This window comes from Pleurodeles waltl, chromosome 6 (assembly GCF_031143425.1).
Source record: "Pleurodeles waltl isolate 20211129_DDA chromosome 6, aPleWal1.hap1.20221129, whole genome shotgun sequence".
NCBI classification, from domain to species: Eukaryota; Metazoa; Chordata; class Amphibia; order Caudata; family Salamandridae; genus Pleurodeles; species Pleurodeles waltl.
Window position 1 is genome coordinate 1,030,057,561 of NC_090445.1, and position 24,813 is coordinate 1,030,082,373.

Sequence of the window (24,813 nt, forward strand, 5' to 3'; positions counted from 1 at the left end):
GGAAATAAATCACTGCTGCGACCCGGACTCTTAAAAATTGCCCCCTGTGCTATGGCAAGCGCGTTGTCATGGAGGGATTCACAGCCATGACCCTGGTGTTCGGATATTGAAGAGTGCGTTGATGGTGCACTCATGAACATGACCCCAGGGCACCACAACAACGAAGATTGGGACCTGCACGCTCATGTTACTGCCCCAGGGGACCCAGTGTCCTGAGAGGTGCACCCAGGGCACAAGCTGGCTCCTACTGACGGGAATGTCACCGCCACGACTCGGAGCGAGGTGCGGTCTGCCGGAGGTCTTCACAGCCTTCTCCAGAAGGAACACAGCTGGCAGGAAAAGGTGTTGGTCTCTCCCCTGTCTTTCTGGCAGTCTCCTCGAGGACGTGGGTGGCTGCCTACAGGACTGTGGGGCATGGGGCGGAGAGGGAAACCCACTCCTCCAGGCCACAGCTCCAGGGGCGCGGACGCCCTCATCATCCTTGAACCTCACTTTGGACCCCCTCCCCAGGAGGGTCTAATGTGGTCCTTGGGGGGGCGACTCAAAATTTGTAGTTGCCAATTTAGTCGCGGCCCCAGGAGGGGCCCGACAACAAAAACCCAATCGGGTGCGTGAAGCACCCCAAGATCAATAACCAGCCCCTGTTCTGTGCAGGGAGCACCTGGGGCCCCCTCTTCACATTGTGGCACTGGAAGTGCCTCCTCACTGATAGAACCTGGTACTGATTGATGTGCCCTATTTTTGCTAATGTTCTGTTCTTGGTACTTTAACGCTGATAAACTTTCTTATTGACTTGCCGTATGCATACTTATGTTCCTCTTATGCACATTTATGGTAATACCATGATAAGTGTATTGGTTTATTAATGTGATTCCTGACTACTGCTTATGTTGCAGAATAATCAGTAACCTGTGTGGTATGTATGACTACTGCTTATTTCTGCAGAGAACTAGTAACCTATCTAATGTTCTGACAACTTCTTCAGTAGCAGGATATTACTGACATGTTATGTTTGGTCTAATTATGTTTTGTGCAAAACAGTTTATTTTTACATAACTTGGTGTTGTGTTGCCTTTGTGGTGTTTTTATTGCGTCACGTGTTTTGTGTCTGTTGTGCAAATGCTTTACACATTGTCTCCGGGTTAGGCCTGACTGCTCAGGCCAAGCTACCAAGGGGGTTAGCAGGGCTCATCTTTGACGTGTAACTCCTTTGTCCTGACTAGAATGGGTGGGCTCTGCGCAGCTTAGGTGAATACCCGAGCCAACAGGAAACCTAATTTTTGACATGTAGCCTACTAATGGGAACATGTGGTGTAGATTATTGGTACTTGCACTTTGACTATGGGTATGAGCCACCCTGGCAGGATTTTTGACGATTTTGTCTGCAAATGCCATGTAGACAGTGACTCTTGAGGGGACTTACTCCCACATTAGAGTTTGTCAGGATACTTTACACATCTTCTGAGTGAGCAGGTCTTTCCATCAGCAACAGTATACTTGAGGTGTCAGGATATTGCCATCAGTAATAGTCTGCCACTATGAATGAGGAAATTGGTGTGTTCTCAATCAGCTGCATCATACTGTAGGTGTAGATAGCTGCAGGGGGTGAAGATATTACAGTACACATTGTGAAAAGATGTAATGTCATGCAATCTTGCCATGCAGGAATTGTATGGGTAAGGAGTACAGGGTATGTCTATGTAAATGAGCATGGAGGTGTGGCAAGTACTGTGCTACTGTGGATTGTACAGGACCCTTCATGTAGTCAAAAATGTGCCATATGTTTCTACATCAGTAGGTTTTCACTGCATAGTTTCAGTTTGTCCTATGATTTCAGGTAGATGCGCATGTCATTCCAAAGGTATGCAATGGTATGGCATGTCATCAGATTTTGAGCAGATTTTGAGGTTGTTGCTCTATGTGAATGAAGGGTATGTATAGACCCGTTGCACCATTTCTTTCTTTCTCACCCTCCCTCCTTCCCTCCCTCTCCTCCTCTGTTTTTGTGTGCATCAGTATCATCAGGTGAAGGAGAATGGGCACCAGCGAGTGGGGAAACTGCAGCCCATGGGACCCAGGAGGCAGAGACCTGCGGAGCTGGGGGAGACCGGATCAAAAATATCCAATTTGGATTCCTCCTCAAATGGATGCTCCCTGGTGCTGGTGAACCCATCTGGGACCAGCCCAGCATCATTCTTGTCCACCACCCCCTTTACCAGCACCGCCCTCCCTGTAGCTCTCCACCAGTTGCCCGTGCCTGGACACTCAGGAGGGTGGGTGTCTCCTTCGCGCAGGCACCTCTGCCTCTACCCCAGTCAGCCCTGCTGCCCTCAATGAGGAGGCTATTGACCTCCTGAGGTCCATCTCTGTGGGACAGTCAACCATCGTGAATGCCATCCAGGGACTGGCATCAGAGATGCAGCAGACAAATGCCTACCGGGAAGGCATTCACATTGCCCTGACTGGCCTGCAGTGTTCCTTTCAGGCTATGGCCTCCTTTTTTCATGGCAGCCAGTGTCCCTTCATCTTCCATCCCCTCCTCCAGCTACCTGGGCCCAATCCCACACCACTCTCCCCACACCCATCCACAGCACACAGTCAGACCACCATTCATCTACCTCCAGAGACACTGTTCGGAAAAAAAACCATAGGCACCACCAATCCCACCACCATGCACACAGGCAACAGACACATGCAGACATAACAACAGCCACTCCCTACACAGACTCCCCACCACCTCCTCCCTCACAGACACTATGCCATTCACACCTGCTATCACCATAACAACACTCCCAGATCCAGCCACCAGTCCCCTCATGCCCACCATCACCACAACAGCTGACACCCATGCATCCACCCCATACACCACATGCGCACTCACCATGACTATCAACATGCCCACATGTAGTACATCCACTTTACCTGCACACACTACCCCAAAAAACACTCACACATCCACCCTGGCATCTCCCTGCATCTCCCCCCAGTACACCTAAATGCCCCCACACACCCACCCAACACACAAATGGCATACACCCATGCACCAGAACCCAAAACACATACCCATACACACCTCTCAAGCACCCACTCTCCCTCCACTCCCAAATGTTTTTCCATTGACCGCCCTTGTGTTTCTAAAAAAAGATTTTTGTATGTGTTTGCTCTAGTCCCTCCCACTGACCCAGTCCCTCTTTCCCCCAAACACCCTGCTACCCTCGCCAGTCCCAGTCCTTCCACCTCCCAGTCCTCCCATTGACCCCCTGGTACTGCCCATGTCCCTACCATACCTAAGACATTGACCCCCAAAAAAGCTAGGGAGGGCCCTCCAAAAGCCAAAACCACTGGCCCTCCCCCTAAGGCTAAGTCAAAGTCCACCCCCCACAAACCTAAACCTAAGGACCCCCCTCCCAAAACCAAGCCTCCACCTCGCCACCCCATCACCCCTGAGGTGCCTGCTTGCTCCATTGATGCCCCTGCCATGTGAAGGCCATTTTTCAGTCAGGATTCAAGTTGGGGCGAGAGACATTGCCTAGTATGCCAGAGGCACAGAGGACTATTGGACTGGCCAGTAGGCCCATATTGTATATAGTTGTATATACCTCTATTTATTCAGTTCAGTATATCTGCTCCACTTCACCGTTGGTGTCGATGGTTACAAACTTGTCCTGGCTTTGCTTCCATATACAGTATATGTGTTGTACATGTGCGATTGGGTGTGTGTCTTCTGTGTATGTGATGTGTTTGTGTAGCAGCATGAGTTGTGTGGGTGAGTTGCGCTATGGACTTGTTGTGATGTGTTGCATTTTATTGTAGGTGTTGTGTGTGTTGTGATGTACTTTGTGTGTTTGGTGGTCGTGGCATGTGCTCAGGCAAGTTATTTAGCAGTGTACATGTTTCTATTGGTTGTGTGCTGTAGTTACGTGTTGCAGCCAGTATGTGTTTTCATGTAGAGGTGTGTGGTGTGGCTCTCTCCCAATGCATTTGTGTGTTTACAATGGTGTTGTCATTGTGTGATTTGGTGGTTTTGTGTGTAGATGTCTTTGATAGTGGCGGTGGTGTGTATGGCATGTGTATGTTGGCCATAGTGTGTGTTGTTTGTGTGTGGGTTTGTGTATGCAAATATGTATGTGTGTTGGTAGGGGTGTATGTTTTTGAGTGTGTGTGTGGCCATGTTTTCCCGTGCCGGAGCTCTGTGATGGATATGGTTGTGTACTAATGACCTTCCCTCCAGTGTGTGCTAGGTGAGTGTACTTATGGTTGCAGTCTTCCTCGCCATCGCTGGTTCTGGTGTAGTATGGCCAGCAGGAGCAGTGGGAAGACTTCAAGTTCAGCTCCATGGCGGCAGGAGACGTTTCTGTGTTCCTGAAGGTGAGTATCTCCTTTTACATTGTTCATTTCCGCCAGGCTTTTCGTGGCGGTGTAACCGCCCCTGGAAATCCTGGCTGTGTGCAACCTCGTAATATGATCAGCGGAAGCATGTCTTCATCAGCCTGAAGATGCCGGCTGCAGCGGTATGTCCACACTGGCGGTGTATTGTCTGTGTTCTGTTGGGAACACCGCCATGCTCATAATATGGCAGTCTTCTCCACCAGCGGTGTGACCGACAACACCACGGTGGCAGTCATGGGACCGCCATACTCGTAATGAGGGCCTGAGTGTGAATTAGCAAGGTATATTTTCTTTGCATAGTTATTTGAAATGTAGCTGTGATATTCTTGGGGTGGTACATGTATCATTAACTAAATCCTTTTTGTTGTCTATTTTAGGCACATTGATGTTGGAGCAGCCTAAAGCAGAAAGGTCTGATCCAAAGCTCTTGCCTATATTTTTTTATGTTATTATATAATGTCTAGAAAATAATTATAGTTGTCTCTTCGCCTTCCAAAGCAGAGTGTGACTGACAGGTGTGTGGATCAACCCAATGCAATTGATACATTAAAGGAGACAAGCAGCATTTTCATCAATGCAATGTCTGTGATCGTCATGGACCTGACATCCTAAACCCTATTGTGAAGAAGCATGGGATACGTTTCTCAGAGTTGAACTGTCTCGTTCTTTGCTCATACTGTTAACACACCTTATTTTATATACTTTTTAGCTGAGTGAAACCTGCTTTAGACTGCTTTTAAAGAAGGCAGAAGAGCCTCTAACGACAGCTCTCATTGTGCCAATAACGCTTCAGTAGAACTGGCAGCATGCTTTCTGCTCAAGCTAGGAAACTCGTGGCTGACTGCAGCTGGGATATCTTCAGGACCACTGAATTTATGTGATTCTGCATTTTCCACATGGTTATGGATTAATTGACCTTGCCATATATTCCATTAGCTGCTGAATTGTTTGCAGGTTTCAACAAAGATTTTTTTTCACTTCAAACGGATCAAAAATCACTTATAACAGCATCACAAATGGTCCCACAGGCCCCCTGCAAAGACTAATTTGTCAACTTGCAGCTGCTGATTGCTGTTTTCAGTTTTGATACTGTTACTGAGATGAAATGTTTGTGCATATTATATTAGAATGACAATGGTGAAATAAAACTGCCAGAGAACGTGCTTTATTATTCACATAGCTTGCCTTTTTTCGTTATATATTTCGTCAACGTTCATGCATTTTTTTTAATCTCTCTTTGCCGCATAATTTCAATGCCTTTGGCAACAGTGCCTTCAACGCCCAGTTGTATATAGTAATTACATGTGAGCATGATACAAATGGTCCTATTACCAGCGAGGTCTGATGTTAGAACTTCTCTGTGTTACGAAACTATTGAATGCAAGTTTAAACATATATTACACTCCTTGATATGCTACATTTGCAAAACTAATCACATACTGACCGATTTGATGAGAGAATTTATAATTGCATCAAATTAGCTTAGTATATGCACATAACGGATACTGGAGGTAAGAAAACCCCATTGCTAAAATGCATGAAAATACTTGAGGCTCTACATTTGAAAGCAGCATGCAGGAGGCAGGGGAAGATGGTGGCTTGATCTCTCCACTGTGAACTCCTCCTTTCACCAACTCTTACTGCCCCATCAAACCGCCCACTGCCACAGCTGCTGCTACAGCTGCCCGATCGCCAGTTATTCTTCAAGGATTGCGAGGCCATCTGAGGGGCCAGTGAATGCTGCTACTATGCACTGGGGGCAGCAGGGGCTTACAACACCCCTCCTAAGAATACTGTCAACTGTGTTTCGATCACCTACTGCTGGGCCAGAGATCATATTGCTCTGGCACCACCACATACAAACGTGTCCCAAGGCGGCCGCGGGCTCATGATGTAAGTAAAGCCCACAGTGAACTCACTACTATGGAGGCGGCACCCGGCCTTCTGTCTTCACTGACAGAGAGATGCACCTCAGGACTGGGGTGTCCTTTTCTGAGGCTGCTTGAGTAGGGGAGTTACTGGCTCTAGGGGAACAGCCTAACTTGGCAGACATTCTAATGACTGTGGTATCAGATTGTGAACTTAAAAGGAGCACAACTATATTAGTGCCAGAAGGCAATATTGTAGCTGGGATTCAGGAGTCTTTGATCTTGCCACAGTGTAACATTCTTCACTCTGATACAATTCAAGCTTCTGCTTCTGTCTTGGCCTCTAGGAGTCCTTCAGCATCAACTGCAGGAAACTCTGGTGCTGGTGTTGGTGCTGCTCAGCTATCAGTGGGTACAGTGGGGGCTATCTCACATGCTGACATAGAGGGTGCTATGAGGTGATTGAGTACTCTGATGTTGGAAGTAAAGATAATTGCAAGACTGGGCATGAAGGGACAAAGAGGCACATCAGACTGTAGATAGAGAAGGTGATCCCTTAGGTCTTCTCCACTAGCTCCCCAACTATTCAACCTACTCAATCATATGAAACTGATAGCAATGGGGATGACAATGCGGACATTCCAGCTACAAATTTGGAGGCCACAGAACATGCTTCCTTCCCTGGCCATTGATGGTGCTGCGTGGTCGGGATAGCGCTAAGAAGTCTGTCAAATCAAAAGGGCCCACAGTGTGGTAAAGCTACACACCTGTAGGTAACGGGAAGGGAGACAAGTAGTGGCTCAACAGGCAGTCCACTGTAGGATTGAGTCATGTCAAAGGGGGAGATGAAAGCCCTAATTCCTCGAACAGCCATAGGTCAGTTGGAGCATCAGACATTAACATTTTCAGACAAGCAACAAGGAGCAGTGGTGTCCACCTTAGCCCTCTGTAGTGCTAAATGTTTAGCATCTCCTGAGAAGAACCCCAGTGTTTCCTTCTGTCCACTTTCCTCACTGGCCTCATCTATAGATGCCTTTTTAGTAGATGGCACACAGGAGCTGTCAATTCTACAGTTGCTCCAAGCTGAATGGATAAAGGCACAACAACACTATGCCAAAGTTAGGGCAGATAATGCATCAATCCAGCAGTCTTTGGCCGAGGTAACTGGTAAAGTATCTGCTTTTTCTACAGATATTTCTGAATGACAGCAACTATTGGGAAGTGTGGGGGAGGTGGGGTCAGCCACAGCAAAATTTGTTGAGAATCACGATCGCTATCTGGCATTGGTTCAGTGTAACCTTGATGATTTGGAGAATCGACAAAGGAGGAAAAACCTGTGAGTTTTTGGAATACCAGAAAGGCGGGAAGGCAAAAGCACCAGGCAATATATTGTACAGTTGTTTGGGAAGGCATTTCCGGAACTATTGGATTGGTATATGGATTCACAAATGCAATTGGCACATTAGCACCCTATCAATCGGAATAGTAATACAGCCCTCCCCAAGGCCAAGCTTACACCTCCCACACCAATCTTCATTTCCATGGGTAACTTTCTGTTAAGGCAGGCAATCTCTTTGAAAGCTTGCGCAGCTTTCCTGGTGGCTGTTGACCCTATGTCTATTTTTGTCTGGCCAGATCTGTGCAAATCCACAGTAGACAGATGATGGAAGCTTTGTCAGTGAACCGATCCTCTTAAAGAAGTTGGGGCCCAAGGTTGAAGAAACCAGCTAGGTCTAAGATCATAAAGTATGGTTGTACAAGCATATGCTTCACCAAGAAAGACGCAGCACAGGTCTTAAGTTGCTTGATGGGCTCTGTACCATAGATCTGACTCTGCTAATGACTTTGCTATTGAAATCTTGATGTCGATGTTAATCTTGAGTGAGCGCCTCTCTGAGCTGGGGGTCTTGCTTGGCTCTCACTTTTTTATTTACTTGCTCCTAGTGTTGCTCTTCTTTTTAACTCTAGGGGCATAGTTATTTCCTTTTTTCTTTTCGGGTGGGTGGTGGTGTGGGTGATGGCAGTGGGCTGGGTATAGGGGAAATCACTCTTTAGACTGTCTCTCTTTCCATCAAAAGCCATGGGGTCAGGAGGACTCTCTCAGCCATACCCGAGGGGGAGTTTGTATAAGAAGAGGGCAAAGAGTCTCTGGGGCTTTATCTTGCAGGGTTGTTTCGTCAATTTTTGTAACAGGTGGGTTGGTGATCGAGAGGAGTGAAAAGAGTCCGAAAGGTCAACTGTTTTAAATCAACTTAATTGCTCATATTCTAATTGTTATAGGCCTCAGGCATGAGCTAACTACTCTACGTACAAATTATTGAAAATGGCTAAACTAAAGTGTATGTGTTGGAATGTGTGGGGACCCAACTCAACAATCAAACAACAACTGGTATGTGAGGAGATTATAATGTATAACCCACAGTTACTCTTTTTAACTTAGACTCACATTGTCCATAAGAACCGTCACTTACTGAGCTCTCTTGATCATAAGCACACCGCAAGCTGTTTCTATAGGTGGTGTGGTTATCATGATAGCTAAGAATATAGATTATAAGGTGCTGAAGACCTCCATGGATCTTAGAGAGAGGTGGGCGATTACCCAGATTATAATATTCGGGGGGGGGGATTTGTGGTCTGTGTTGTCTATGGACCAAGCATGGATGAGCCACGGATTACAGATATGTAGTGTTCCAAACTCTTGGACTGGCATGGCAAAATGCAGTACCAGGCTATACTTACTATTCCTCCACACACAAGCAATATTTCAGAATTGATTTGCTTTTTATCAAAGCCCATCTGCTGCAGGATGTATAAATCCAGGTCTGCCCAAAAGTTACGTTAAATAACACTCCTAATCTTTCTTTCTTGATTGTCGACTCAGCTAGGGGAAGGCGGGGGAGAATTCTCCTTTCCTCTACACCTTCTAATGAATCGCAGCTACTCTGAGTTAATGTCTGGCTCGATTAGGGAGTATCTTAGTGTTAATATAGGTACAGCTTTGCCACTTATTGTATGGGACACATTGAAGGCTTACATTAGGGGCATTACGGTGCACTTTATTTTTTGCAGCAATAAAGACATTTAAGATAATTATAATGTGCTCAGTCAGATGATCTTACAGTTGCAAATATTAAACACTCAGGCAATTAGAAACAGGAGTTCAGAAGAACAGGTCCTTCATGCTCAATTAATCAATAAAAGATCTCAACTGGGTTGGTCTCTGAGGGAGAAAGTTGCTGCCAGTTGTCATAGGAATAACCTGCTTCAATATGTGTATGGGGAGCGGGTGAGCCAGGTTCTAGTGCACCAAAGCTCAGATAGAAAGGCAACGTGTAGGATCCAGCATTTAAGAGAGAGCAATGGAATGATGCACACACACCCAGAGGCTATATTACACAAGTTCACAATCTTTTCCCAGGAGTTGTATGTCCAACCCCAGCAGATTACCCTTTCTGGGCTTAACGCATACATTCAAAGCTGCAGACTATCATGTTCATGTGATCCGGATGCATCAGCATTGCAGGACTATATCTCCGCTGGAAAAATCGAAGCTGCATTAGCAACTCTGCCTTCGGGTAAGGCGGCTGGGGAAGATTCAATTTAACTAGAATTCTGAAAGGTGTTTATAGATCTTATAATTCTGCCATTTCTAATGGCAGTACAACATATTGATAAAAACAGGGAAGTGCCAGTCACTTGGAACCAAACTAATATTATGGTATTTCTTAAGAAGGGTAAGCATCTTGAGAATCTGGGATTGTATCAGCCTATCTCTTTGATTAACGTTGATGCAAAGGTATTTGCAAAAGTCTTAGCTACCCGCCTGGCTGCAATCTTGTGGGTATAGTTTTGAGGCAACAGCATGGTTTTGTAGGGACACCACAGGTGCTACTAATATGACAATCTCTGCATTTGATGTGGTGGGAAGGGAAGGCAAGCAGATAGGTCTGATTTTATTGGATGCCGAGAAAGCCTTAGATCGTTTAGTATGGGGTTGTTTATGGACAACAATGAAGTTCAGTCGCACAGGTGATCGGTTTTGTAAATGTGTGCAGTCCTTATATCAGGTGCCCAGTGCCAAGTTGGTATATGCTGGGGCTTTTCTTCATCTTTTAAGATCTAGTGGGGTACCCGGCAGGGTGTCCATGATCTCCGCCCTTATTCACTCTCTACCTGGAACCATACTTGCAATAGTTAGATATGACCCATGGGATCCATCCATGGATATCTGATGGCTATGAACTTAAAATAAAGGCACATACTGATGATGCTGCAGTATATACATTGGATCCAGAGCCACTTTAGATCATATTAAAGGGGAAGCTGATACATTTGAAGCTTTTCTGGCTATTAGCTAAACATAGTGAAAACTCAGCTATTGTTGAATTTCAAACTGGCTGTTCCAAATATAGGGGTAACTCCTTCAGCTACTTATATAAGTGCACAGGTTGATAAAATCATTAGTTTGAACTATGAACCTCTGCTTGCCTCAATCACTACCAAACTTCGAGTTTGGAATAGGCTGCTCAGCATTATTGGTAGATGTAATATTATTCAAATGAATGTGTTACCAAAATTTCTATATCTGTTTTTGTCAATCCCACTTCGAGTTCCAAATTCTTTTTTTCAAATGCCTGGAAGGTATTCTTGACAGCTTTATCTGAGGCTATAAGCAGGCCAGGCATTCTATATGCTTTATAAAGTTACAGTACAGACAGGGAAGGCCATCAGCTACTGGATTTCAAACAATTCTTCTGGCTGTGTTTGCAGGCTGTCTACATGATTTGTTGATGCTTACAGAACCTGGCCTCTTGGTTTTTGGCTATTGATTGACATTGGGGGCTGAATGCAGGCTCTTTTTCTACAGACTGGCAGATCCCAATTACTATAAGCGAGTAAAATGCAGGTTTGTTTGAGACACCATATACATCTGACAGGAAATATTGGTGGCATACCCTTTCAAGCTGATAAATGTTGGCACACCATTGTAGGACAATCCAGTATTAACAAAAGTATTCCATGATCCTGTTTGTAGGGTATGTCAGAGGCTAGGGGTAGAAACATTTGGGCAACTTTACGATCTGGATAGATTTTGTACGTTTGTGGGGTTACAAGCTGCTTATCATCTTCCTCATCACTTTTGTTTTAAATATTTGCAGCAAAGAGATTACTTTGTGTCTGGTTTGAAACTCCAAATGATCTCTGAAAGCCCTGGTATGATTAGTTTATATAGGACAAAAAGGAAATCTCTTATCTGTACGATTTATTGAGGGCTCTGAGAGCATTGAATGATACCGAGCCACTTAGCAGCCAAGTGGAGTAAGGAATTAGCATGTCAGATCCTACCATCTGAATTCTACAGTGCCATGGAGAAGGTTGATAGCTTGGTACATTCTATTAATACAAAATTGTAACAGTTTAAGATCGTCTCCATGTTATTTGCTTTGCTTGCCTAATTCCAATTAAAATAATATGAATATGTCACCATTACCAAAAATTACAGGGTTAGTTACCACAAATATGCAACCATTTTATATTTTACTATAAAATATTTCATACCTATAGTTCTGCTTTACATTTAATAGCACACAATACAAAACCTAAACATTTTAGTGAAAACCAGGTTGCATAGCAATCATAAAGAACTCAGAAACTCAATGAGTCCATACGGTCCAAAGGCACACTACACAGGCAGCCTCAGTAATACTTGAAACATAGAAAAGACTCTCACAAACATCCACTAACAAACCCTGTCCTCCTGGGTACAATAAAAATCAATATACAAATTTCTGTGAACTTTCTTGAAGGCTAATGGGGCACCTCTCCGGCTCCTGGTCTAAGCTTTTGATGCAGACATTGTGGTATTGTATGATGCACCTTCTGTGTATCTATGTCTATGCCCTGCTTCTTCCTGAGTGGCCACATTCCCCATGCTCGCTCCACTTCTCCTCCTGCCCGGTGTACTTCATCAAAGTTGAGGGTCTCTCTAATTCTTTCTCTCAGTACCCCACAATTTATGGTACTCATGACATCTTTGATAACATGCTTGATAATATCAATGTAATATTTGCAGTAAAAAAATTTAGGAAAAAACTGTGTATGGCTGGGGCATGAGTTATAGTTACCTCAGGGCATGAGTTATAGTTACTTGAGGTTACTTCAACTATAACTGCTGAATTTCTATGGTTTTGGACGCTTGAAATGTGAGCCTAACTATAATGCCCCTCTAACCTTTGTTTTCATTTCTATGGTTTTTCAAATCTATTTCCTAACTATAAAATCCCTGTAACCATTGTTCCTTTCAGTGAATATATATATATATATATATATATATTACCTAAATAATGTATGTTATACTTACCTCTACATTTTACTACACATATGCCTTTACCAACCATGCCTTTACTACAAAATGTTTGTGGTAAAGACATGCAGGGTACAAGCATATGCGTGGGAAAAACACTTCCTGGTAAGTGCATGCATGGTAATGACCATATGTTATACTTAACGTGTTGTAAAGGCATGAGTGGAAAGTGCATGCATTGTTCCGTCATACAACCAGCCTCAGAGGACACTCAGGGCAAAAGAGGCGGACAGACATCACAACATGAAGATGTCTCTCTGGCCCCAATTGGCACACTTGGATTTATCTGTGGAGTTCTGTTAATGGTGGTGAGCACGGCCACCTAGAAGAGCTCTTTTTGAGACCCCCATGACTTTTAATACTTGATGCCACCTTTTCCTGGTTGAGTAAAATGTTCTTACAGCCCTGTTTCACCACTTTTTTTCCACCTAGTAGCAGTTGTTACTAAAAGGGCTCTGAACCTCTTCTCCTGTCCAGACCTTGCTCTTCTTCTTCCTGAAGAAGCACCCTATGGTCCTCCAGGAAGGCAACTCTCCCTTCCTTCACTATGCAAGATGTGAAGGTCTTCCACCACTTGCATGGTTCCTCCAAGGCCAGCAGATGCCTATAGTGTTTACTTCTTGGGCATCTACAAGCAGGGCCAAATTCAAGGGTACCCTCTGCCAGGACCAAGTTCAAGTTAGCTTCAGGGCAATTAGCAAGTCCACCTGCCACTGTCCCCAGGTGGGAGGTGGGATCTATTGCTTGTAGTTCTGGAGATAGAGTACCACAAAAGAATAAGGGACCAGGATTAACAAGGCAAAATAAAGTGACACAAGGCTGCCCAATTCCTTAGATTTGCAAAACCAAGCAAGGGGCGATTTGTGTTGTCTTGTGTGACTTTCTAAAGAATTTTAAAGGAAGAAAGTGGCTTGCACTGCATTACGGTACATTTCAAATTTGCATCCTTGGGTGAAGTATGGCCATTTTTGTACATCCACCCATAGATTTTATGCAATTCTAGATTTGCAAAGTTTTGTAAACTTGGATTGTGTCAAATTGGTATGCTTCACTGAGGATGGCGATCAAGGATAAATGTTTTTTTTTTCTCATCATTATTACTTCTTGCTATGCATGATACATTTCCTCTTTCTATGTGTTTTGTATCATGCATGCATCACACATAGAAAGATGAAATGTATCTTTGTATTGTTTAGGTGCAGAAAGGCATTCCTTCCTGCACAAAGACGATCCTGCCCATAACACAGTCACCTGTGCATCATGGTGTATGCATGCCTGCCTTGTGTGTTGGGCATCACTCAGTGTGCTAGTACTAGGAGGAAGCAGAAGTGTGCCATATCTGAGTAGATCTGGTACATTTCTGCTCTTTCCATTTTATGCAGTGCAGCACAGCAACTTTTCTTGCTACCCTATGTTGCATAAAATGCAAGTAAATATGTCCCAAGGCGTATAGATCCACAGTGTTCCTCCACTTCAGACAGGTGTTCACCCATGTGGTTGTTATGCCCTTTATCTTTTATTTCTCTTCTGCTTCTCAAAGGGTAGTTCCTGTGAAGGAGTTTAAAATGGAGGTTGAGAGAGCTAGAAGGTGCAATACTCTACCAAATCTAGAGATACTACATCATCTATCTACCCTGACAGTCAAGCTACCATGAAGCTAAAGATCTGAATGTTGTTGCAGGAATAATGTGTAAACCACAAGACTTTTTTCCCTTTAATAGTCTTAAATATGTCCAAGAGAAGTGTGCTTGATACCAATGTGAAAAATTAGAAAGGGGAAGGGAATATGAGAGAAGGCACGCAGGAAAGGTCTTCAGGTTGTAGTCACACAGCTTGTCTCATCAAATGGAGTCACAGCCTGGTGTTACACAGTCTCTCACAAGTGACTGCTCTTTCGTTACCAACAGAGTACAAGACTACTGTTAATCTTTACTCTTTCATAAGTTTCAGTTGCATGAGATTTCTTTTACATTACATTCTACAGAAACTGAAATAATAGCCAAGAATCACTCTAGTGCCAGGTGGATTAAAGAAAACATTGAAAGCACCTATGTCACAGTACGCTAACCTTGCTGGACTCGTCATAAAATTAGTCATGCTCTAATGTCCTTTTCACAGTTGTCATGTGCCACAAACTAGCATGGTAATTCACACCCTTACGGCAAAAACAAATTTTAAAAACAAATCACCACATTAAACAGCCCAGGTTGCCTGAAACACTGAGAGTCCACAGTAAAACAGGCACAAGTAGCTGAAACAAACACTTTTGAACAAATAATACTATTTACCCAGAAATGTCTGGGGACCCCTTACCTAGGTCTTTTTGCAATCCTTGAACGCTGGGCTGTGTTTTAGGACACAGGGAAGATGCTGAGGCTCACAAAATGGAGGTCACCTATATGTCTAACCTTCATTTACTGAAGGCTAGGTGCAAAGTTACTAAGTGTGAGAGTACCCTTGCACTAGCAAAGGTGCCCCCATGCTGTCCAGGGCCAATTCCCTGGACTTTGTGAGTGTGGGGATACCATTACACGTGTGCACTACATATAGGTCAATACATATATGTAGCTTCACAATGGTAACTCTGAATATGGCCGTGTGAGGTGTCTAAGATCATGGAAATGTCCCCCCATTCCAAATCTGTTATTGGGGGCAAATACCATGTATCCTGGGGGCTCCATCATGGACCCTCTGTACTGCCAAACCAGGTCTCTGAGGTTTCCACTGCAGCCCCAGCTGCTGCCACCTTACAAACAGGTTTCTGCCCTCCTGGGGCTTGAGCAGCTCAAGGAAGGCAGAACAATGCATTTTCTTTGGGAGGAGGGTGTTACACCCTCTCTCTTTGGAAATAGGTGTTACATGCTTGGAGGGGTAGCCTCCCAGAGCATCTGGAAATGCTTGAAGGGCACAGTTGGTGCCCTCCTTGCATAAGCCAGTTTACACCGGTTCAGGGACCCTCAGTCCCTGCTCTGCACGAAACTGGCCAGTGTGTCTCTGGCATTAGCCAACTTGGATTCCAAGGTGTGTGGACACTCTGGAGACCTCTGAGTGGCCAATGCCAGCAGGTGACTTCAGAGACCCCTCCTGATAGGTGTATACCTGGGTAGGTAGCCAATCCCCCTCTCAGGACTATTTAGGGTCTCTCCTCTGGGTGGTTCTTCAGATTCAGCTTGCAAGACTCTGGCAGGAATCCTCTGCATCCACTGCTTCAGCTTCTGGCCCATCAGATCAACCGCAGACTGCCCCAGGAACTGCTGTAACTGCAACAAAGTATCCAGGATGACTCTTGTGACCTGCAACTTCAGCTCCAGCTATCATTTGCAACAGTTTCCAAGGTGTGCACGCTCTGAGGACTCCCTGTCTTCACCCTGCACCAGAAGAACCAAAGTTACTTCCCTGCTCCTGCAGGCACCTTTCTGCGACGACGACCGGTTCTCTGGGACTCCTCTCCTAATGACGAGCATGCTACTTGGAACACATATGGTGGACCAACATGACCCAGACTGTCCTAAAGTCCAGCTGTCCAACTTTGGTGGAGGTAAGAGCTTGCCTTCCCGTTTTGCAACAGTACCTCTGTGCACCACATCATCTCCAGCTCCTTGGGCTTCTGTGCACTTCTTCCAAGAATCCTTCATGCACAGTGTAGCCCAGGTCCATCCTGCGAAACAAAACTCGCTGAGTTCTCCAGCAGCGTGGGGCCTTCCTTTGTAGTGCTGCAACAACTTCATTTGGCATCTTCTTTGTCCCCATGTGCTGGGACCCCCGTGGATGCTACCTGATCTTCTGAGGGCTCTCTAAATTGCTGAGAGCCCCCTCTGTCTCCTCAGTTCAAGTTGAGACCCCCAGGTCCATCCTAGGCCCTAGCAGTGCCATTTTGACACAAACCACAAACTTGCTTGAACCAAGGCTGGTTGGACGAATCCAGCACTGAAAACTGCCAGCATCCAATGACTCAACTTGAGACATCTCTTGCATTATGCAGGAACCCGCAGCTATCTTCTTTGGGCCAAATCTGCACATTTCTTCAAACCAGAGAATCCACTTTTGCACCTTCTTACAGGTTGGCTGGGACTACTGTCCTTCCTGGACTCTTCTGTGACTTCTGGACTTTTTTTGCACTCTTCACAGGTCTTCAGGTCCAGGAATCCGCTGGTTGTTGTTTGCAGTCTTGCTTGGTTCTTGCAATATCTCTTATCACGATTTGTAGTGTGTCCTGAGGAAACTTGCAGTACTTTACTCCTACTTTCCTGGGCTCTGGGGTGGTATACTTTAATTACCTTTGGTGTTTTCTTACACTCCCAGCGCCCCTCTACACACTACACTTGCCTAGGGGGAAATTTGTGATGCGCATTCCACTTTCTTAGTATATGGTTTGTGTTGCCCCTATGCCTATTGCATTCTATTGTATTTCCTACTGTTTGCACTATTCTATGACCATTTACTTACCTCATTTTGGTCTCTAGTGTATACATTGTGTATAATACTGACCTCCAGAAGGAGTATTGTCTCTAAGATATTTTTGGCCTTGTGTCACTGAAATGAAGTACCTTTAATTTTGGTAACACTGAGTATTCTCTTTAATTGTGTATAAGTACTGTGTAACTATAGTGGTATTGCAGGAGCTGTGCATGTCTCCTAGTTCAGCCTAAGCTGCTCTGCTACAGCTACCTCTAACAGCCTAAGCTGCTAGAACACTACTACATTTCACTATTCAGGTATCACTGGACCTGGTATAAGGTGTAAGTGCCTTAGGTACCCACTGCAAACCAGGCCGGCCTCCTACACATGTAAATGAAAAACAAACTGTCTTTATTTCAAGTTGATGTAAGAGCTGAGAGCAACAGTACTCTTTTGTTCTATTTAGTATTACAAAATGCACCACTATTGAGAAATACCTCAAAATCTAAGAGAACCTCTAACTAATGACACAAGGTGTGTGACTACTAATCAATAATTTATCTTATGTGACTTTCTCACATGCATATCCCTCGTGCCCTCTCTTTGCTGTCAGCACCGGTTGCAGTCTTGGACATCATCAGCACTGTTGATGGAGAAGGAGACTAATGGATTTGACGTTATTCTCGTAATAGCATTTGGATCTACGAGTTGGTGATGACTTGAGTCTAACATCTAGCATTGGGGGTGAGCCCAGTAAACTGTACCATAGCACTGTAGTTAGAGACTACATAGATATATGTGAAGCTATGGATGGATATTATTGTGGCATACTGTCCTTATAAGAATGGACTGGTATTTGGAAGTTATATTTGAGCATGATAAGGTTTCCATGGACAAATTATTTTTCAAAAGCGGTTGGCTGAAATAGTTTAATTGCCATGAAACTATGGTAATACCTCAGAGGCATTCACTGTCATCAAGATTAGCTTTACTTGGCCATTACACAAACGCACAATGATATGCAAATCATTGTTAACCATGCCACAAAAAGAAGAGTGCAGTGCAAACTCACTTGCACACAAGGGATCTTCCACCCGGAATTGACAAACAGGAACTTTCTTAATGGGAACACACGCAATCCTAAGTGCATTTCACTTTTTAGCTGACGCTGAGCAGTGAGATGCAGATTGAATATATCAGCTTACTTAGTAATGTTTAGCACTATACCCGTGCCTGTGGAGGCACCACTATGAATATGTGATGGGTCCTAACTATTTATGGCAATCCCTCAGCATGAGATGAACATTAAAGGTTTTGATGGAACATTTGAATCCCACGTATGGATTTATAACAGCATGACTGACCATTTATGACTATGCCTATATGGCACAAGTTGTTCTGGTCAGACTGTAAGGAAAGGTAGATGTGCTTTTACAACTAAAGTTTATTTACCTTGTACTGAGCTAGGTAATATATAATTTGTTTATTTCCCTATGTACCTAGAGTTTGTATAAGTATTCAAATCTAAAGTGCCCTCTAAACAGTGCCATAATTTACAGAAAGCTAAAATGATTTAATTTCTGAGGTAGACTACAACCCATAGGGCATTCCACCGTGATTTTGCCAGGCTCAGTACTATTATGGCAACATGTCCTTATGTAGATTTTGTAGATTTGAATATATCAACTTGAGAAATGCAACAAAGTATTAATCACTTTTGATTAAAATAATTCTCCAAAATAACGCTCTCCACATCTTCCTTTATATCATCACCATGTAATCAGATATTCGTTTGACGGTTGGACCAATACATTTCTCTGAATGCATGAGAATAGACATAGGCCCTCATTAAGATCATGACCATTTGGCCCGCCATGCCGGCAGCGGTGGCTGAAGCCGCCAGCCGGCATGGTGGGCCAAACAGCCATATCACAAACAAGGTTAGGGCCACCAGTGGCAGCCATCACCCACCACCAGGCTCCCGCCGTCATGCAGCCTGGCGGCGAGTTGAAACACCATCCGCCAGGGTAGCAGCGCTACCCTGCTGATAATGTTTCATTTCCTGCCAGTCTTTTCCTGGAAAGGGGCCCCGGTGCAGAGACCCGTCACGCAGGTCACTGCCTGATTTTCAGGCAGTGATCTGCGCGATAGGTGCAACTGCACCTGCCGCACAGAGGCATTCACGGCGTCTCCATGTGGAGCCGCCATCAATGTCCCGGCCGAGCCTTTAAAAAATGTTAACGCCGGCTAACGCCATTTCTTGAAAGGGCAAAGGGGCGCGGCACAGGGGCATGGGCTGTGCAGGGCAAACCTGGGGCACAGTACAACACTACACCAACAACCTTTGCATTGGGGTATCCTGCCATGCCAAGGATGTTGGAAAGGTAAAGCCAGTCCAGGAGGGTAGGGTACAACGTAAAACTGTCAAGCTGTCACACGACAGCTGGTATTCTCGTTACATGAACTAGGGCTCAATTAACAGTCTCAGGCCATATCCGCAAGTGGAATTTAACATTGACAACAGTTGCCGCTACCACCTCTGCTGTGTGTGCAGGTCAAGTAGCTAATGGCAGCTACGTGCCCATGGATCAAACACACACAAATTGGAGGGTTCAGGATGACGACGTCATCAATCCCCTGTAATCAATAAAAATGTGCTAATCCTGTCAAATGTGAATGTCCATAGTCAGCCATTGCCATAAACATTATGAGGTACACAGCAGTAATTTCATACCCATGCTGCACATGTCAGGGTCCACCCTGTGCCTGAGTCACAATAGCTGCAATGACACCATGCAACATCCCAAGTGTCATATGGCTCAGACAACAGCATTGAGGGGGAGGACATATGTTTTCAGCTAGTGCAACACACCCGCACAGTCAGAAGAGGAAATGGAAACACTGCTAGGACCATCAGTGCAATCCAATGTAACACACATTCCCCAACATCAACATTACACACTCCCAATGCTGACATTTGTATTGTGCCGTGCCAATGCTATACATAGTATATGCTAGGGCTCAGCAACATATAGCTGGATGTGAACTATCAGAGACTGGGGCACTTCCAGATTGTTAAGTGTGGTGCAAGTGCCACCAGAACACCCACAGCCAGTGCAAGGCCACAACATGAGAATGGAAGTAGACGGAGGGTTGAGTTGTACAATAAGGTGGCAACATAAAATGTGGGCAGTACCAACACCTAGAGGATGTGACGCAGACAAATCCCCAAACTGCCCACACTACATGTGACATGCAGGTGGGGCATAGGCCTGGGAGAATGCTAATATTAAAGACAGGAACATTGAACAGGAACCAAGATCACAATGTGCAACTAATAGGAAGTCAGGCACGTCACGTTACAAATGCCACAACACAGACACACTAATTGTACTATATCTCATTGCAGAGATATAGATATGGCTCTCCTGGGGATATGTCTGTCCAGGATGTCCCTGATGACATGGATGACAAGCTGACAAACATCAGCCAGCAGACCCTCCAAGATGTCCTTGGAACCCTCCAGACCCCACCTTCAGTCGCAAGGAGGAGCACAGGAGTAGCAGCCATCACAGAGGAAACACCCACCACCCCAATTGTACAACCTGCCAGCTCCAACCCAGCTGAGGACTCTGACGACACCGGCACCAACTTTGAGAGGACTGTAGTTGGAGTACAGCAGGAGCTGGCCAAGGAGGTGCGGGTGGGGATGCAAAATATGGCAGCCAGCCTAGAGCGGGTGCGTTCATGCATGATGTCATCTGCAGAACAGGCAGCAGCCATGCAAGGGCGAACATCTATCTTGCAAGAACTTCAACAAAGTGTGAAGGAAATCAGCACAGCAGTAAGGGAGTTGACACAACGCCTCAACGCGTGCACAAATGCAATATTGACCCCCTCAGGGCCGACCTGGCTGCCTACCACAGTGATGTAGCTGCTATTGTTAAGAACCAGAAGCTCCTCCTTGCTGCAGTACTGCCCTTAATACCCCCACACTTGGCAGCTACCGGGATTTCTGACTCCATGTCTTCAAATACTGAAGTGTGTGTTGCCCCTTCAAACCCACCACCACTAAGGGCAGAGGAGATGACACACACATCAGAAGATTAAGACGTGGAACAGATCACCTTCACCTGTAAGAGTACCCAGTAGCACTAGTCCCTGCCACATGGGCACTTATAACCAAGGTCCTGTGCTTTGTAACATGCCAGTCTTGCAACAGCTGCTCACATGCACTGTTCTCCAGCCCATTGTTTACCTTAACACTTTGTCCTGTGATTGTCTCTTATTACCTCATTGGCAATTCATGTCCCTCTGCACTGTATGACACTTTACCCCAGCATGTCCAATGAACTAGTGATGTTTTCCTCATGTCAATGCCCATAGAATGTCAATACAACTACCCTGAAAGATTGTGGGCTGATAACTATGCACTGTGGTATGGATTGTACCATCATCTGCCCTTCCTGAGGGTTATTTCTGAAGTAATTAGAAACATTACAGTATAATGCTGTGTTGGACAGAACAAGTCTTCTTCAAGGGACGTCCAAGCAGAAAATCATTGTCTTCAAAATTTTCTTGAAGACAATCTTTAGGTATGAGACATTTGACTCAAAATTTCATCACACTCATTATACAGCAGGAATGGATGTGTACGAGTGTACGTGCAAATAAGTAACCTGGCAGTACAATGCAAGAAATGATAGGTGTGAGCTATGAATACTAAACTACATGAGATTATACCATCACTCAGGGTTCACATGAACATCAGGCTGCAGGCAGACGTACCACAGTGTCCTCAATACCAAATCTGGTCTCAAAGTATGACACATTGAAAACATAAATCCAAACGTAAATACACATTGGGAACCATAGTAACCTTGAGTGGTGGGTGCAATGGATGGCAGATTCCTAGAAAAGTAGCTTTGGTGTAGCTGCCAATGTGACAGCTCAATTGGGATTTGGATGCAGGAAGGAACACAAATGCAAATACTAAATTGACACTGTTCACCCATGCCAAGGCCCTGATCCCCAAGCATATGACACATACTGTAAAGGAGTACCCACGTATTTACTTAACTGTAAAAATAGGATGCTAAAACTAGGGGAAACACCTTAACTAACCTAACCTATCCTAACTACACATTACCCACAACTGGCCCTAACTACCCTAAGCTAAACTTACTTATCACATTTAACTAAACACTCTAAACATCAACCCCCTCGCCCCCTTATATGACGGGACGCATGGAGGACAACATATACTAACCTAAACACATATTATCTAATACTAAACAAATATATATTTTTTGTATTTTGTTTTAAATGTGTTTTTTTGTATTTATTTTTTTAATACACAAATACCCAAATATCATACCCCACCCACCCACAAAAAAACAAAAAAACAAATGTCAAAATATCATACCCTCCACCCCCAACCCACTAATGCTAACTAAAGTAACAGCCTATTCTAACCTAACACTAAGCCCCCTAAACCCACTAAATATAAGAACCAGGAAAGAGGAGGGAGGGGAGGGAATCATGGCTAAGGGTATCCAGGTCACAAGTTTGCCCTCCGCAGGGTCTTCTTAATCCCACACACTCTCTTGTTGATCTGGGACACCTTCTGCTGCAGCCTGTCCAGTCTGCGCAACATCCGTTGCATGTCACGTTGCAATGAACGAAATTCCACATTGTCAATGACTACAGCAGGGGTGGTCTGTGTGCCAGTTGCGGAGGGTTTGTGCAGTTGCTGGTGCCATGCTTGGCGGGGGAGGTGCAGGGACTGCTGTCAGTGGTCCAGGAGCGGAGGATGTTGATGGACCTGCAGTGGTGGCTGTCATCATTACTGCTACTTGGGTCATAGTGGTGGTACTGGTGGCTTTTGTGGACACAGATGGCCCCCCTTGGGCAAATGCCGGCCACACCCCTAAGGCTCTCTCAGGGCGATAACTCTGTGCCATGCGGTGGAACCTAGACTCTACATCCAGAATGTGGTGATAACACATCACCCTCCTCTGAAATTCACGAATCTGGTTGGCATCCATATTGGCTGCTGTTAAAAAAGATAAAGCCAAACATTAGTCACATCATTGTGTGATACAGCTACTGATGATAATCAAAAAATACATCTAATGTGGCTGAAAAAGGCCATATCACTGTGCAGATCACAGATTCTCCCTGAGGAAGAATATGCCAACGCAGCCTACACATGTCCTATCTAACAGCACAGCAATGCTCAAAAAGATGTGTCCATACTTAATTGCTCTAGTATCATTGTTCTGCCATTAGTCACATAACAAATGCTGCAAGTCCTCCACATGTGACATGCCAACTAATGACTACCTTCTGGATAACAATCAAGGGCCACAAGATCTGTGATTTGTAAATGGAATTGCCAGGATGGTATGCAGTTGCTAATCAAGAGTGGGTATCCTAAGTTGGAACAAATGAATTACAGAATTACATGTCTGTGTACTACACTTGGATCCTCACACCTAGGCACACATATTTCATAACCCTAAGCCTGTGCGTCAGGGGGGATGGACAAGCAGCACCTACTTTCAAACATCAAGGACAGCCAGGATGCTTTGGACAGCTGTACATGGGTTTAGTCAGTCCACCACAGGTAAGGAGGGTGTCCAACTAGGACAGACAATTGTCAACATCATTTGATACCACCAATACCTGTCCTACAACAAGCACATAAATGCAAGCACCCATCTGGGCATGAGCTGCATGCACACCTATGACATTGTACTCAAGTGCCACATAAACCTGTTCATTAGTGAACAGGGAGGCTCAGGTTTGTGTGTAATACTTTGGCATCCCTATTCTGTGCGATTCAGGGTATGACTTGCTGACTAAATAATCAAAATGGCCCTCTCCAAATTTTTCATTACAAGAAATGTAACAACAAATGTCACCCTATTTGTATGGCCATGCCTACAGGGCTACACTACAATCCCAAATATGACTCTACGCCACTGATTGCCCAACTCAAATATGGAAAAATAAGTCAAACTCCAGTCAAATTACATATCAGATCATGTGCCAGCACATCATACCTTGCTATGTGTCCAACACACAGGAGTCAATCACACAACATCTGCAAACACAACACAGAACTAAAATATCAACACTTACTGTATATGTCTGGGTCCACAAATCAAGCAAATTCTCCAATTGTGTAAGGGGCAGGTCCACCTGTAAAGCATGGAAGGGTGAAATGTGCTCAATGTCTGTGTACTGTACAACACTTTAAAGTAAAATTACTATGTGTGACATTATATCTGAAAGTCCATCCCCTCAGGCATGATGATACTCCAACATACATACAACTGCAAACATGCATAGACCCTGTCACTCCAGTGAGTGATATACACAAATATGCACACATGCAGTGGCCCTAACAATCATGTGGTGACAAACCTGATTACTCAATTGGTTGCAGATTCATTTATAGAGGGTACTCCCTTTCTTCATTTGTTGTTATGAGCGACATGCAAAGCCACATTGCAGGTGCGATGCAATACCAGTCACTCAGGTATTGTGGCTGGTGCATCAAGGGACAATCAGTTACTGTGTGATGCTCATGTGGTTTGAGTAAAGCTTATGATTTTTCATGCTTTCTGTGGTCCCTTACATGTGGGCCTGTGTTTTGTGTAGGTTACATATGCTACATTTACAGTGTACCCTGAGCCACATATGCCCCCTATGACACCATAATGGCAGGGATCCTGTGCGTTACTTGATGACAATCAGACGCTAAAAATGGATTGGCCATTTATCGAA